The sequence below is a fragment of the Mustela erminea genome, chromosome 1 (assembly GCF_009829155.1).
Source record: "Mustela erminea isolate mMusErm1 chromosome 1, mMusErm1.Pri, whole genome shotgun sequence".
Taxonomy (NCBI): Eukaryota; Metazoa; Chordata; class Mammalia; order Carnivora; family Mustelidae; genus Mustela; species Mustela erminea.
Window position 1 is genome coordinate 88588573 of NC_045614.1, and position 17808 is coordinate 88606380.

The 17808-nt window shown below is 38.2% G+C and overlaps 1 protein-coding gene across 2 annotated transcripts in view; it reads left to right on the plus strand.

Annotated features, from left to right (window-relative positions):
• Positions 1–17808, plus strand: part of COL6A6 (collagen type VI alpha 6 chain) — a 140369-nt gene that overhangs the window by 13014 nt on the left and 109547 nt on the right. The gene's annotated exons all lie outside the window — the stretch shown is intronic.

A 17808-nucleotide genomic window follows, 5' to 3' on the forward strand; every position in this document is an offset into this window, starting at 1 on the left:
AACGCTGTTACAGTATCCGTGACTATATTTCCTATGCTGTGCCTTTTATTCCAGTGACTCATTAATTTCATAACTGAATGCCTGTGTCTCCCTCTTCTGCCCCTCTGGTTGCCATTGGTTTGTTCTCTGTATTCATGGATCTATTTCTACTTTTTGTTTTTGCTTTTATAGATTCCACATAGAAGGGAAATCTTGTGATATTTGTCTTTGACTTATTTCACTTAGCATAATGCCCTTTAAGTCCATCCACGTTGTCCCAAATGGCAAGATGTCATTCTTTTTTATGGCTGAGTAGTATTCCATCATATGTATATACCACATCTTCTTCATTCATTTATCTGTGGATGGACACTCCGGCTGCTTCCATATCTTGGCTATTGTAAATAATGTTTTAATAAACATAGAGATACATGTATCCTTTCAAATTTGTATTCTTTGGATCAATACCCAGTAGAGGAATGACTGGATCATATGGCACTTCTATTTTTAATTGTTTTCAGAATCTCCACACTACCTTCCATAGTGGCTGCTCCAGTTTGCTTTTCCACCAGTAGTGCACGAGAGTTCCTTTTCCTCCACATCCTCACCAACACTTGTTTCTTGTCTTTTTGAGTCTAGCCATTTCGACAGGTGTGAGGTGATATCTCATTCTGGTTTTGATTTGAATTTTTCTGATGAGTGGTATTGAACATCTTTCAACAAGAGACACATGGCCATCTGTAGCTCTTTTTTGTACTTCCTTTATCTTTAAAACAAGGATAAAATCTTTGCCTCATAGGATTTCTAAAGTTGAATGTGTGTGATGATTAATTATATGTGTCAACCTGGCAAGGCTCTGGTGCCCTGCTTTTTGGCTAAACACCAATCAAGATGTTACTGTAAAGAGATTGTAAAGAAGTGACTAACATCGAAATCAATGGACTTCAGATAAAGTATCTTATCCTCCATAATTTGAGTAGCCTCATCCAAATCAGTTGAAGACTTTACAAAGCAATACTGAGGCTCCCAAGTCTCTAGGGAAGATTGTCCTCCCACTCAAAACTGTGACATCCACTTCTGCTAGAATTTTCAGCTCGCCCTCAAGACTTCACATGTCAGTCCTCACCTCACATGAGCCAAGTCTTTCTTTCTCCATTGAAAGACACACATCTGTGCTCTCTATGTATCACACACACCCTATTGGTCCTATTTCTCTTGAAAGCCCTAATACAATGTGGTAAAGATGTGTAGGTCAGAATTTCTCAACCTGTATAGTTTTCCAGCTATTGGCATTTTGGTTAAGATAATTCTTTGTTGTGGAGGACTGTCGTGTGTGTTGTAGGATGTTTAACACCATCCCACTAGATGGCCATAGCACTGCCCCCATCCCCCCGCAGGAAAAACAAAAAATCTTTTCAGACATTACCAAATGTCCTCTGAGAACAAAATCTCTAGTCGAGAACCACAGGTATAAATACCTGTGAAAATGCAGGAGCCATTTCTCTCTAGTTCACTACCATTAAACCAGCACGGCACTGTTACCTGTATGGCCCACACATTTTCCCCTTCCTTAGCAAAAGCAGTTTATCAGTTGACAAAAAATCTAGCTCAAAACCCACTGCCACCAAATGTGGCCTCCTAGTTCTCCATCCTTCAGCCCCACTTCAAGAGGTGTTTTTCCCTTGTACCCTTTTCACTCGATCACAGCTTTCCAGTGGTCTTTTCACATCTCTACGTATGGGTACTATGTTTGGCCCACTTACACTGAACCTCCTCAAAGCAAGGGGCAGCCCTCATAAAAGGAGTAGATAATTTTGAGTCCAAATCCTGCTGTTTGCCAGTTAGTGACCTTGGGGTAATTACTTAATCTTACTGCATTTCAGTATTAATAGCTATAAAAATGGAAATAGTTGTGTCTCTTCAGAGAGTGGTCCAAGCACTTTTTAAACTATAAAAATAAAGGCTTCCCCCCCACCCCAGAAAAAGCAAAACCATGGCTTTTATATCTTTTTTGTAAGAGAATAACCAATACAGGGGGTTTAGTATGAAATATGACCTTGGAAAATGTTAAATGAACAAACAAGGACATGAATTTTCATACTGCATTTTGCATTTTGTTTTAATTTATATTCTTTTTCTGATAGCTTTTAAAGTAATGTAGGCAGGGTCCTTTCTGTGTCCTTCAGAGATTAATATAGAAATTACCTAATGGGGCAGTTGCCAAGGCAATGCAATTTGCCTAGTTATTGGTCTCAAGTTCCTGGAAATGATGGCATTCATCAATAACTCTATTATCCTTATTGTCAACATCTTTAGTTCCTTAGGGAGCACTCATGCTTAAGATCAAGATCCTGTCCTTCAGAACTAGCTGAAGCAGTCCTTTTCCAGAAAAATCCTTTCTGGACCCCTATGCCCCCTTCCCTCCCAAGGCATTGAGAGGCTTCTTTTCTGAGTCCCTGTAGTCCTCTGGACTTGCTCATCATAGCACAGATCTGTATCCCTTTCCCCCGATCAGACTGAGTTCATGAGGTCCAGATATGTGTTTGGTGGATTTGTATGCCTAAGAGCCAATGCACTGTGGAACCAAAGCATGTGACTGTACTCATGAGAATGAAGATGATCACTAAGGCCACAATACTATGTGTCCATCTGTCTGCAGAATGTCTCCACCTCCATGCCATGTGGACATCTCAAACTCAGCATTTCAAAAAAACTAAGACTGGACCTTCTTCTCTGTACTGATTATCTAATTTTGCAAAACAAACCATTCCGAAACATAGTGGTGTAAGGATAATTTACATCTCAACGGTTATGTGTGGGTTAACTGGTCTATACTGGGCAGTTCTTGCTCAAGGTCTCAGTCAGGTGGTGGCTGGGGCTGGAGTGACCAGAAAGCTTTTTCAATCCCATATCTGGTACTTGGAATGGATGGATGGATCGTATAAGGTCTGGTGAAGCATCTCTCTCTCTCTTCTCTGGGACTAGCTGGGCTTCATAACATGGCAGTCCCAGAATAGTGGAAATTCTTTCCTGATGATTGGTTGCTGCTTCTCATGCTCCAAGAGTTTCACGAGCCTGGGTGTCACAAGTCTTCTTATGACATAATGTTAAAAGTCTCAAGACATTGCTTGTACCACATTCTATTGATCAAGTAAGTCATAAGACAACCCAGCTCCAAAGTGAGGGAATTAGATTCCCTTCTCAGTGGAAGCAGTAACAAAGAATTCATGGCCATATTTAATCTACCACATTTTCTAACGAGTACAGTTTCTTAACTCTGTCAATGATCCTTTTGTGTCCTTAACATCTTAGGAGGTTTTTTTGTTTTTGTTTTGTTTTAAGGACATATATTGAAATGAAAATAGAAATTCTTCTGGTCATTATTTTGGGATACTTAATTTCCTTACCAGGTTCGTTTTCAAAGACATGGAAACTCCCTTTTCAAGATCCTAGGTTGGTTCCTTCTTACTTCTTGCATTATATTGTTTAGCATTCTTTTTTCCTTCCTTATTCATGAAATATACAACTAGAAAAAATAATAAATAATAAATCTACCCAGATTTAACATTTTCCATCACCCAAGGTTTGTTTCAGAATTTGTTCAATAAAATATGATACATAGGGTTGAAGCCCTCTTGATCCCTCTCCCAGATCCTATTTTCCATTTTGTCTTCCTCTTTCCATTCTGTCTTAAGAACCGTAGTTCTTAAGTAGTTTTGTGTTATCCCCAGCTTTGCTTTAATTACTGTTTAATATAATAATAAAAATTGTATTTTGGTCTGTTTTAATCATTTCACATGGATGGCATCATACTACTTCCAGGACTTCCTACGTGATCCTTTCATCCTGGAATAAGAGTTCTGCTGTGAATAAGTCACACCAACCTACAACTAGTGCTCTCCCTCTGTTTTAAGATTTAATCCTATTAAGGCCTATCTAGAACTAAGTTATTTAACACCCAAAAACTATTTTCATGTGTGAGTATGCCCCAGCTTAATTACTCTCTTTTCCTCCTCACAAACATTTGAATGATTGGCAGTTTTTACAAACATTCATAGAAATCTTCTTGTGTACATGTACCAGAGTTTCTCTAGGGCATTCACTTTATTTTTTTAAGATTTTATTTATTTATTTGACAGAGCATACTCATGAGCACAAGCAGGGGGAGGGGGAGGGAAAGGGAGAAGCAGGAGCAGGCTCTCCACTGAATGGGGAGCCAGATGCTGGCTCAGTCCCATTCCCTGGGATCATGACCTGAGCGGAAGGCAGACACTTAACCCATGAGGCCCACAGGCTCCCTAGGGCATTCGCTTTAAATGAAATTTCTAGGTCATGTTTAATTTTACTAGATGATTGCTAAATTGCTCTCCAAAGTGAGTGTATTAAATTATATTCCCGGGACGCCTGGGTGGCTCAGTTGGTTGGGCAGCTGCCTTCGGCTCAGGTCGTGATCCCAGCATTCTGGGATCGAGTTCCACATCGGGCTCCTTGCTCGGCAGGGAGCCTGCTTCTCCCTCTGCCTCTAGCCTGCCACTCTGTCTGCCTGTGCTTGCGCTCTGTATCTCTCTCTCTAACAAATAAATAAAATCTTTAACAAAAAAAAAAAATTATATTCCCACCAGCCATGTACATGAACTCTAATTTTCATATAACCTGTCAACACTTAATATTGTTGGTCTCTTTAATTTTTTTCTAGTTTCCTAGGGAAATGACATTTTTTTTAAATTTTTTATTTCTTTTCAGCTTAACAGTATTCATTGTTTTTGCACCGCACCCAGTGCTCCATGCAATCCGTGCCCTCTATAATACCCACCACCTGGTTCCCCCAACCTCCCACCCCCCCACACACACTTTTTATTGTTTTAATATGCATTTTCCTGTCATGGGTAAGGTTAAGGATCTTTTCATTTGTCTGTGGACCATTCAGATTACCTCTGCTGTGAACTGCCTGCTCATAGCCCTTGTCCATTTTTCTGTTGGGTTTAGTGGTCTAGTTGCTTATTATCAGAGTTTAACCTTAGTAAATATCTATGCTTTTCTTGAATAATAGCCTCCTTCCCCCTTCCATATTGTGGTCAAATATTTAGTTACACTTTATTTTAAAAACACCCCAAATTTATTTTTTCCACAGTCAATATTATAATGGGGATAGGGGAAGGTATATAAGGGAAAATTATTTTTGAAGAGGATGCTAGCCAAAAGTCTAAGGAGTATGTGATGTTTAAGCAAACATCTAAGCAAAGCACAGAAGCAGAAAATCCAAATGTTCTATTTGAGGTAGGGCAAGCTTGTCCTGTTCAAGGAATAGCCAGATGAGTAAAGCTGGAGTGGGGTGGGGGAGGGGGAGATGAGGCAGTGAGGTCAGTGGATTTGTAGAACCAGAGCATGTAGGGCCCGGATGGACAAGGTAAGGAATGTTGAGTAGATATGTGATAATACCTCCTTTTTTGACTTAGAGCACTCTGGAAGGATTGGTAGTTGGGAGAGAGTAGAAGCAGGAAGTCCAATTAGGAAGATTTTGCTAAAATCCAGGTGAGAGGATGCTGTCTTAGTTTAGGGTGGAAGTCAAAGTGCTGAGTCATGGCAGGATCTGAGATCTAGGTCTTAAAATAAATATATTTATTGCTTAGGGGTATGAAACTGAGGAACTCATGATAATTCCTACATTTCTAGCCTGGGCAGCTTTTTTACTGAGATGGCAGAGTCAACAATTAACTGTTAAATCATGCATGTTACTTATTTAGTGTGTTTGTTACAGCTCAACACTTAGATTGAGGTCTGCATCCCTCAGTGTAGGCAAATAGTTGAGGACACTATATTCACATTTGGTTAGTTCTATTCCACTTCTATTAATTAAGAGCTGTGTGACTTTTGGCCAGCTACTTAGTCCTCTGACTCAATCTCCTCTATAAAATGAGTAGTATTTATTGGTACTCCTTGGGTTATCTGGAGGAATTGGTGTAGCTCTTAGAACAGTGCCTGGAGCACAGTAAATACTCTGTTAAGTATTTGCTTTTCTTATTCTTTCTGGGTGTCCTCCCCCCATTACAGTCCATCAGACCAGGGATGTTATGAGTTACTCCTTACTTTGCTTAATGCAAGTCAGAATATTTTCCAAAGGTATCTATTATTTTTCAAAGCTGATAGAGAAAATCCATGCCAAGTCTAGAATGCTACTCTGTGTCTGAATCTCTTCAGTTGCTTTGTGCTTTTTTAAGCCTGAAACTTAAAGAGGTCAACAATTAGTAGACACTTGTCAAAAATCTGCATTGGGCTTAACAGCCAGGATATTGAAGGGAACCATTTAGACCTAATTTCTACTTCCGGCCATCCTAAGCTGTGTTCGCTTTTGATTTGGCCGCAGTGAAGAAATATTTTATCAATGACCCAACATATCTCATTACCTCCCTCGTCCTTCTGGGTATTGCTGGACAGATCTCAGACTAGCTGATGTCATTGTTGGCTTTTGTGAATTGTGTCAGTATGGCTGCCCTTTTGTAGCTTCAGCCGGACAGGGAAAAACAGCAATTTGGAGGTGCAAAACCTCTATTCAGACTTAACAGGATCTGTTGTAAAGAGCAGTTCACAGCAATGAATATTCAACTTGAAGAAACAATTTCCAGTTAAAAAAAACAACAACTTATAAACATAGATTATCTGATGCATTCTAACACATAAGATAAAAATTCCTTCATTCTCAGAGAACTGGATAGCATGCAGGGCTTTGCGTCAAGAAAAGCAAGAAAAGCAATATAATGGAGTGGTAAAAGTCCTGACCTGAGAACCTCAAGACTGGTGTGGCTTGGGGAGAGGCTCAACCTTGCTAAGCTTCAGATGTTTCTGTTGTGAAATAGGAATAATAACAATAATAATAATAATAATAATAATAATAATAATAATTCCTACCTACCTCACAGGATTTGGGGAGACTATGGTCATGGAGAGACACAGACACCTGTACATTGTTGTACCTATATCTGAACTTGAGGACAAGGAGTGAATAGAGTTCCTTTCCAGGTGTTTTCTAGATTGCTCTCCTCACAAGCCGTCCCATTGTAAAGATGGCAATAACAAGAATAAAAATGACTGCTATCATTAGTTTAATATCTACAGCAAGGCAAGAGCTCCGCCAACCCCTGTAAGCATATCATCAGTCCATGTAACCCCCACAGCAGTACCTTGAAGTGGATGTGGGCGCTAACACTTTTTATAGATGAGAGATAGACATAAAGTGATTACATTACTTTCATGGTCCCTCAGTTGGTGAGTCCCACAAGCAGGATTTTAATTAGGTAGTCTGGTGCCAGACCCTGTGAGTTTGACCACGAGACAACACATCCTAAAACCGGATCATTTAAGTCCGGTGTGACCTCACAGTAATTATTGGTGGAGTGATTCCGCTTGTGCCTCACGAATTTTCCTATGCCCTGATCACAAATGCTTTCCTGCCCCTATTTTGCACTATCCTACCATTACAAGTGTTGGGAGCTTTCTTAGTTTGAGTGACTTTAAATTCTGTAGCAAATAAACCAAATGATCTATACTGGAAAACACCATAGTAATTTACATTTTCTGTGATTTAACGGAAGTTGGCATATCAACATATTCATGGGGCAGCTCTTTTCTACACAGTCATGAGGTCCCCAGGCTGAGCGCAGCTCTGCCATTGTCAACATTAGTTCTTTGAGGTTGTCTCCATTCCAGACAACTGGAAGGGAGAGAGAGAGAGAGATAGGAGAGCAAACCTGAGGGAGGTATAAGGCCTGGCTGGGAACTGGGTGATGTTGTTTCCCCTTGCGTTCTCCTGGCCTGAATACCATCATTTAGCCCTTGCAAGGGGTCTGGGACAGGTCATCCCCAGTTTTCAGACATGGCAAAGTACAACTCTGCAATGCAGAAGGGGCAACACAAATTTTGCTGAACAGCTAGAGATGTCACTATTAGAATCATGGTTATGTTAGGTGACTTATCACGGGTGAAATTTTATTTGAGTTCCTTTAATTGGGTCCTACAGGATGCTGGGAGAGTTCTGAACTCGTGAAAAGTCTTTTGGTCAAAATATTTTTTTGCTTCACTGTTCCCCATCCCAATAATACAGAACTTGCCACAGAGGACAATCACAGGGGGATGGATTTCTCCCTGTAACTGTTCCAAATCTGCTGTCAATGTGTCATTAGGTTCTTGGATTAATTATCTGATCTTTTTTTCTTCCCTTTAACTGTATTTAATCAATTTTTAATTTTTCTATACATCTACTGGATCTCAGGTACGCAAAATTGGATTAATCCTAACCCTTAGTTCATTGGACACCGTCATCCATAGGTCCTTGTAAGACTTTCTATTTATTTGTTTATTTGCTAATAATAAGCCCGTGAAACTCTGCCCACATGAAAAATGGAATATTAACAATAACCTATCTATAATGTTTCCTCCCAGTCCCATCCCCCTGCCTCCTATATCTATGCAACCTCTATCCTGCATCTCATGTTTATTATTCCTTTCCTTTTTTTAGTCAACTTTTTTTTAGAGCAGTTTTAGGTTCACAGCAAAATTGCGCAGAAGGTACAGAGATTTTCCATATACTCGCAGGCCCCACATATGCATCTCCTCTACCATTATCAACATCCCCCGCGTGGCTGGTACATTTGTTACAACTGATGAATCTACACTGATAAATCATCACTAACCAAAGTCTACATTATGGTTCATTCTTGGTGTTATACATTCTATGGGGTTCCGACAAATTTATAATGACATGTGTCCACCATTATAGTATCATACAGAGTAGAAATCTTCTATGCCATGTCTATTCACTCCTCCTTCTCCCCTAACTCCTGGAAATCAATCATCTTTTTCTGTCTCCATAGCTTGGCCTTTTCCAGGATATTATATAGTTGGAATCATACCGTATTTAACCTTTAAGAGATTGACTTCTTTTACTCAGTAAGGTGTATCTAACCTTCATCTATGTATTTCATGACTTGATAGCACATTTCTTTTTAGCTCTGAATAATTCCATTGTCTGGCTGTCCGAGTTTATTTATCTGTCCACCTGCTGAAGGACATCTTGGCTACTTCCAGGTTTTGAGAATTAGGAATAAAGCTGACATTAATATCCATGTGTACCTTTTCGTGTGGACAGAAGTCTTTAACTCCTTTGAGTAGATACCCTGGAGCACAAGTGGTAGGTCTTTAGATAAGTGTATGTTTAGTTTTTTCAGAAGCCACCAAACTGTCTTCTAAAGTAGCTATGCCATTTTGCATTCCCACGAGCATTTTGTGAGAGTTCCTGATGCTCGTCTTGCCAGCATTTGGTAGTGTCAGTGTTTTGGATATTGGCCATTCTCCTAGGTGTGCAGTGGTATCTAGTTGTTTTCATTTGCAATTCCTTGATGACATTTGATGTGGGCAGTTTTTCATGTGCTTATTTATTACCTATGAATGTTCTTTGAGGTATCTGTTAAGGCTCTTTGGTCCACTTTTAATTGGGCTGTTTGTTTTATTGTTTTAAGAGTCCTTTGTATATTTTGGGCCACAGTCATCTATCAGATGTGTCTTTTGCAAATATTTTCTACTAGTCTGTGTGACCTGTCTTCTCATTCTCTTGCCATTGTCTTAGTTACATTTTGTGAAGGATGTAAGGTCTGTGTCTAGGGGTTGGGGTGTGTGTGTGTGTGTGGGGTGAATGACCAGTTGTTCCAACACATTTGTTAAAGAGCTTATCTTGTCTCCATTGTATTGCTTTTGCGCCATTGTTAAAAATCAATTGACTATATTATGTGGCTCTATTTCTGGGCTCCCTCTCCTGTTTCAATGACCTATTTGTCTATTCTTTTGTTAATGCCACACTGTGGTATTCAGTTTGATGGAGTCCCACTTGTTTTTGCTTTTTGTTGCTTTGCCTTTGGTGTCAAGTCTTTAATCCATCTGTAGTTAATCTTTGTGTATGGTGTGAGGTATGTCGCTGTATAGTTTTCCCAACCCCGTTCATTGAAGAGACTGTCCTTTCTTCACTGTATGTTCTTGGCTCTGTTGTTGTAAGCTAATTGACTGTATATGCATCCTCCCCCCACACCGGGCTGTCTATCCCATTGATCTGTGTCTTTTTTTTTTTTTAAGATTTTATTTATTTATTTGACAGACAGAGATCACAAGTAGGCAGAGAGGCAGGCAGAGAGAGAGAGAGAGAGGAGGAAGCAGGTTCCCTGCAGAGCAGAGAGCCCAACGCAGGGCTCGATCCCAGAACCCTGGGATCATGACCTGAGCCGAAGGCAGAGGCTTTAACCTACTGAGCCACCCAGGCGCCCCAATCTGTGTCTTTTTTTTTTTTTTTAATGCCAATACCAGACTGTTTTAATTACTATAGCTTTGTAATAGAGTTTGAAATCAGAAAGTGTGAGGTCTCCAGCTTGGTTCATCTTAATATTGCTTTGCCTACTTGGGGTCTTTTGTGTTCTGTGCAAATTTTAAAATTGTTCTATTTCTGTGAAAATGCCATTGAAATTTTGATAGGGATTGCATCAACCTCACATACTTTCTTTGTGTTATTATATTAGATAGGACTTCCCAGTGTGATGTTGAAAGACAGTGGTAAAAGGAGACAAACTTGCCTTGTCCCTGAACTTACTGAAAAGGTTTGAGTTTCTCACCATTAAGTATGATGTTAGCTATATGTTTTTTGTAGTATTATTTATCAAGTTGAGGAAATTCCCCTCTATTCCTAATATAGTGAGTGTTTTTATCATGAATGGGTGTTAAATTTTATTCAATGATTTCTCTGTATCTGTTGACATGATCATGTCATTTTTCTTCTTTAGACTGTTGATGTGATGGATTACAGTCATTGATTTTCACATGTTGAGCCAGACTTGCAAACTGTAATGAAAGACATTTGGCCATGGTGTATATAATTCTTTTCATACATTGTTGGATTGGATTTGCTAATATTTTGTTACAGATTTTCACATCTGTGTTCATGAGAGATACTGGTCTGTTGTTTTCTTATAATGTGTTTATTAGGTTTTGGTATTAGGGCAATGCTAGTTTCATAAAACAAGTTAGGAATTACTCTGCTTCTATCTTCTTGAAGAGATTATAGAGAGTTGACCTCATTACTATCTTGTTATTTTGGTCACATCATCCTTCAGTAAAGTTTTATAAATTTTGCTATCGATCTTTTATGTGTTTTAATGTTTTTCTTGATATTTGATATGTTGATGCAATTTTTTAAAATATTTATCATTTGAGAAAAAAAGAGTGGGAGGAGGGGCAGAGGGGAAAATCTTCAAGTAGACACCCTCCTGAGTGGGAAGCCCAATGCAGAGCTCAGTCCCACAATCCATGAGATCATGACCTGAGCTGAAACCAAGAATTGGTTGCTTAACTGACTCCTCCACCCAAGCGCCCCTGTGTTGATGCTATTTTAACTTGACTTTTATGAAAAGACTTAAATTTTCTAGTTATTGTGGATATATAGAAATGCAATTGATTTTTATATCTTGATGTTATATGAAGAGACCTAAAATATTTGCTATTTTTAATAATTTAGCTATGGATTTAAACAGTCACGCCACTTGTAAACAATGACAATTTTATGTGTCCTTGTTTTTTTTTTTTTTTTCAATTCTTGTGCATTTAATTTTGCTAGAACTTAGGAGTAAAAGAGGACCACCTTTTCTGGTTCCTCATTTTAAAGAGGGTACTTTTCACCAACAGTCATGAGGGTTCCTTTTTTTCCACATCACCACCAACACTTATTATTTGTCTTTTTTATTTTAGCCATTCTGACTAGTGTGAGGTGATAGCTCATTTTGGTTTTGATTTGTGATTCTCTGATGTTAAGTGACGAGCATCTTTTCATGTGTCTGTTGGCCATCTGTATGGAAGTGTCTATTTGGGTCTTCTGCCCATTTTTTAATCTGATCATTTGGAGTCTTTCGGTGTTGAGTTGTATAAGTTCTTTATATACTTGGCTATTAACCTCTTACAAGATACATCATTTGCAAATATCTTTTCCCAATCAGTAGGCGGCCTTGTCATTTTGTTGGTTTCCTTTTCTGTGCAAAATCTTTTTATTTTGGTATGGCTCCAGTAGTTTAATTTTGCCTTTGTTTCTCTTGCTTGAGGAGCCCTATTTACAAAAATGTTTCTGCAGCTACCTCAAAAATTTATTGCCTATGTTTTCTTCTAGGAGTTTTAATGGTGCACTTTTGGTGGGAATGCAAATTGGGGCAACTGCAGTGAAAGACAGTATGGAGGTTCCCCCAAAAATTAAAAATAGAATTACCATAGGATCCAGCAATTCCACTGCTGGCTATTTACCCAAATTAAAATGAAAACACTGCGGGGTGCTTGGGTGGCTCAGTGGTTAAGCGTCTGACTCTTGATTTCAGCTCAGGTCCTAATCACATGGGTTATGAGACCGAGCTTTACATCGGGCTCTGTGTTCAGCTGGAGTCTGCTTGGATATTATCTCCCTCTGCCCTTTCCATGTACTCTTTCTCTCTTTCTCTTTCTCTCTCAAATAAATAAATCTTTTTTAAAAATGAGAACACTAATTTGAAAAAACATATGCCCCCCTGTGTTTATTGCAGCATTATTTACAGTAGCCAAGATATGGGGGCAACAAAATCTCCATCCATAGATTGATAAAGAAGATGTGGTATGTATATTTACAATGGAATATTAACCATAAAATATATGAGATCTTGCCATTTGCAACAACATGGATGGACTTAGAGGGTATTCATGCTAAATGAAATAAGTCAGAAAAATACATGTTCCATATGATTTCACTCATGAGTGGAATTTAAGAAACCAACCAAACAAAAGATAAAAAACAGACTCTTAAATACAAAGGAAAAACTGGTGACTGCCAGAGGGAAGATGGGAGAAGAATGGGTGAAATAGAGAAAGGGGATTAAGAGTATATGTATTGATAAGCACTGAGTAATGTATAGAATTGTGGAATCATTATATTGTAAACCTGAACCTAAAATAACACTGTAAATTATACTTCAATTTTACTTTAAACAAAGAATACTTCTATAATATCTCTGTTAAGATGATATATACTGTAGATTTTTAAAATACATCCTTTGTCAGATTGTTTGCTTCTATTCCTGGTTTGTTAGAGAGGTTTTTCTTAAAATCATGAATTGGAGTGGTTTTTCTTTTGTATTTACTTTGTATTTCTATTAGTCTATCAATATAAGCTGTATTCTTGTGTTTTTAAATATGTATTTAGATTTACATAGTTAGATTTTATCTTTTAAATGCAATCCTTGTACTCCTGAGCTAAATCCAACTTGGTAATGGCATATTCTCTCTTTTTTTTTTAATACTGAGGGGGTTGATTTGCTAATGTTTCATTTAGGATTTTTTATATTTATTTACTTTTCAAGTTTTTATTTAAATTCCAGTAGTTAATGCACAGTGTAACATTAGTTTCAGGTGTAGAATCTAGTGATTGATCACTTCCATACAACAACCAGTGCTCATCACAAGTGCCCTCCTTATTCCCCATCATCCATTTAGGCCATCTCCCTAGCCCCTCACCTCCAGTAACCCTCAGTTTGTTCTCTATTTAAGAGTCTGTTTTCTGCAGTGTGGAGGTTCCTCAAAAAGTTGAAAATAGAGCTACCCTACAACCCAGCAATCACACTACTGGGTATTTACCCTAAAGATACAAATGTAGTGATCCGAAGAGGCACGTGCATCCAAATGTTCATAGCAGCAATGTTCACAATAGCCAAACTATGGAAAAAACCTAGATGTCCATCCACAGATGAATGGATAAAGAAGATGTGGTATATTTACACAATGGAATACTATGCAGTCATCAAAAGAGAGGAAATCTTGCCTTTGCGATGACATGGATGGAACTAGAGGGTATTACGCTTAGCAAAATAAGTTAATCAGAGAAACACAATTATATGATTTCCCTGATATGAGGAAGTTGAGAGGCAACATGGGGAGTTTGGCGAGTAGGAAAGGAATAAATGAAAAAAGATGAGATCAGGAGGAAGACAAACCATAAAAGACTCTTAATCTCACAAAACAAACTGAGGGTTGCTGGCGGTGGGGGAGGGAGAGGGTGGTTGGGTTATGGACATTGGGGAAGGTATGTGCTATGGTGAGTGCTGTGACATGTGTAAACCTGGCAATTCACAGACCTGTACCCCTGGGGCTAATAATACATTATATGTTAATAAAAAAATAAAATTAAAAAAAAGGTCTGTTTTCTGGTTTGCCTCTTTTTCTCCCTGTATGTTCATCTATTTGTTTCTTAAATCCCATATATGAGTGAAATCATATGGTATATGCGTTCCTCTGACTGATTATTTCACTTAGCATAATACTTTCTAGCTCTCTCCATGTCAGTACAAATGGCAAGATTTCATTCTTTTTGATGGCTGAGTAATATTCCATGTGTATATATACCACATCTTCTTTATCCACTTATCCATTGATGGACGTCTGGGCTCTTTCCATAATTTGACTATTGTTGATATTTATATTCATTAGTAAAATGGGTGTTTAATATGCTTTTCTCATACTGTCCTTGGCTAGTTTACATATCAAGATTTTATAGGTCCCCCAAAAGGGAAATGGGAAATGGCTAATATTTCTTGTTTTTTGGTCTCTGAAAGAATTTGTAGAAGATTCAAATGATATGTTTCTTGAAAGTTTGGAACTTGCCAATAAAATCATGTAGGCTTCGAGTTTTCTGTGAATATTTTAAACTACTGCTTCAACTTTTTTTTCTTTTTTAATTTTTTATTTTTTATAAACGTATAATATATTTTTATCCCCAGGGGTACAGGTCTGTGAATCGCCAGGTTTACACACTTCACAGCACAGCACTCACCATACTGCTTCAACTTTTTAAGTCTCCATCTTATCTATAGTTATGTCTCCTTTTTCATTCATGCAATTATCTGTGTCTCTTCTTTCTTTTGTGAGGTGGGTATTTCAATCTGATTTTCTTTTATCTTTGTCTTTTAGTTTGCTGATTTCTGCTCAAATTTTTAGTATTTTAGTATTCAAGGTTTATTTTGGATTTATTCTGTATTTTCCTAATTTTTAAGCAGAGCATATAATTCCCAGACAAATAAAATAAGGTTTGCCTTATTGAAATTTTCATCCCCTTAAGTGGATGTCCTTGGGTCTGGAAGGATTCCAACAGAGTTTCTGACCCAGAAGGGGTCAATAACTGTGACCGGCTCCTTCTCTTGCTGTTGTAGTCCCTGTAACACAAGACCTGTTATTGTCTGAGGGGTACTTTCCTCCTAAGACTGTTTCAGAACATGTGCTTGATATTTCACTCTGTCCTTGGCTTAACTGGTCACTTCTTTTTTTTTTCTAGTACTATTTATTAGATCAAAGAACTGTCAGTGTGTGACAGTTGGAATTTAGAGAATGTAATCTCTTATACTTCAAATTAGGAATCCACAGAAGTGAGGGGGGTGGGGGTGTCCAGTGACACCATCGCTGAGGAACAGAGTGAAACCCAGGTCATGAGACTTTCTAGCCTGTGCTCTTTCCACTGAACTAAGCATTCCTCCACACACAAGTGTTCATTTTACAAAATGGCAGATCCTAATGACCTTGTTCAATATGATCAGTCTACGCAGCCTCTCTTTGTGATTCTAGAAACTGCAGTTGGGAAAAACATGACATCAGTAAAACTATGCAGCTTGCTTGCCCCAAGACTGCTTATGTGTTTTGTAGTGCTTACCATCATCGATTCACTGTTTATTTGCTCCTATTGTGTGCCAAGTATATGTGCTATAACATTTCAGCATGGACGTTGTCTCTCTTTGGATAGTTTTCTTTCCACCTTTTGACTTCTGAGAACTAGTACAGCTCAAGAATGGGAAATAGTGGAAGAGATGGGGGCATGGGATAAATAAGCAAATGACAACTTATCCTCAACTTTGCAGCAAAGACCCAGTATTTTTTTCTTACAGTGCAACAGTTGACAAAATTCTTGTTTCTGAAGAAAAATAAAATCCATATGCTTGGAAATGATGTATCTTGCATGCTCATTTTAAAGGAAAACTTGGCATTTATCTTAATTTTGCTGAAGTCTTTTTAGTATCCCTTCTGGGCGGTTAATTTTTTTTTTTTGAAGACATGTCCTAGATTATGAATTGGCTTGCATGGGGCAGAGGTCTCCCTGAAACCCCTTGTTCTTCATAGCCTCAAGAGAGGTGTTGCACAAGTTCTAAACATTCTGGGTTTGAAGCCAAGAGTTTGGTGGCTATGTTGCTTTTGCAGCTGTGGTTTAAATTAGAAACATTCTACCTTCTCAACAGAAAGTTTACAGTGATCCAGATTTTTTAAAGCTTTTTTTAAGCATGTAATTTCCAGAAGAAGTAGATTGGCTTCAGCCTATTTGATTCAGAATAAATGAATTACAACAAAATTTAGATTAAAGAGAACTGTACCTTTGAGAGTATTTCTGTAACAATCAATCTCACCGTTAAGATGGAGTGTACAATGAATTTAAATTTATGTTGTTACTTTAAGTAAATATCTCATTTATTCTCCCCCTCATGTCTTCAGGTGTTTTTTTAAAAAATTGTTTTTAAAATATCCAGATATTTTAAGATGTATGTAAATCCTGGCCATGATTGGGAGCAGAACAGCAAAGAGATTATAGGCAGTTCATCCATGTTTTGGTGTGGTCAAAATGATCCCAAGCCTACTAAACATGAGCTTGGAGGCTTAGCCCACTACTAGTCTTACGGTATACACAAAACATGGCACATATGCATTTTAAGAGAACCTTTTACATGTGGGATTCTACACTATATAGCCTTATACCACACCAGATGTGGGATTCCATTTAAAGGGTGCAAGAAAATTATTATCACAAGATGCCATTCCAAAGAACTCAAATTTTATTGTATCACTGGTATTGATCATCTATCTGCATGGGGAAATTTCCAGATGCTTCTTGCTGCATTGGGATTATTGTGGCCTTTCCCAATCCTCACTTTTCTATCCAGGTTTTAACTTTTGGAAAGAAAGCTGGAGACACTTTTTGTGTTCACAATGTTGAGACTGGGATGCAGGGTAACAGAGTTTGTACGGACAGATCTTATGTGGGCTGTTCACCCAACTATGGCCCATTTTATCAATGTGATTGAGTTGGTTGCTTACTTCTCCCTTATAAATCTATTTCCTTATCTGTAAAATAAGAGTAATATCACCCGGTACTAGGTTTGTTATCAATATCGAACAAGAGAACAAATGTAAAGCAGTTAGCGCAGGGCATGACACAGAGTAAAGGCTCAACAAATGTTGGAATTTGTTGTTGCACACATTGGTAGAAAATGTGCAGATACTACAACTTGGTTTTCATTTTGGACAACCCATGTTAGGACTAACATTCCTCTAAAATAAAAGGGTTGAACTAAAAGCAACCTCTTTTGAGCCCCTTCCAGTTCATTGATTACCTCGGAATAGGATTGATAAATTGACTTACAGCCTGAAAAGTTTATATCATCTAGGCTTATGAAGGAATACAGCAGAGTTCCAAATTCCAGAATGTCCGACGGATGATGGAGTAGGTGAGGCAATGGGGATGGAATTTTGAATGGCACAGGTCCCTTTTCTGAAGGGATGAAGTACTAAGCCCTATAAGTCTGCCTGACTAGCCTCACTAAGCACTAGGAGTGAGACAGCCCTATATAACATTGCAAATTCATGTTTGGGCAAGAATTCAGCAAGAAACAGATACTAGTTCATTAATATGGATCAATTGATTTTTCAGAGTGGATGAATGAATGAATGAACCCATCCTGCTTCATGAACATATTT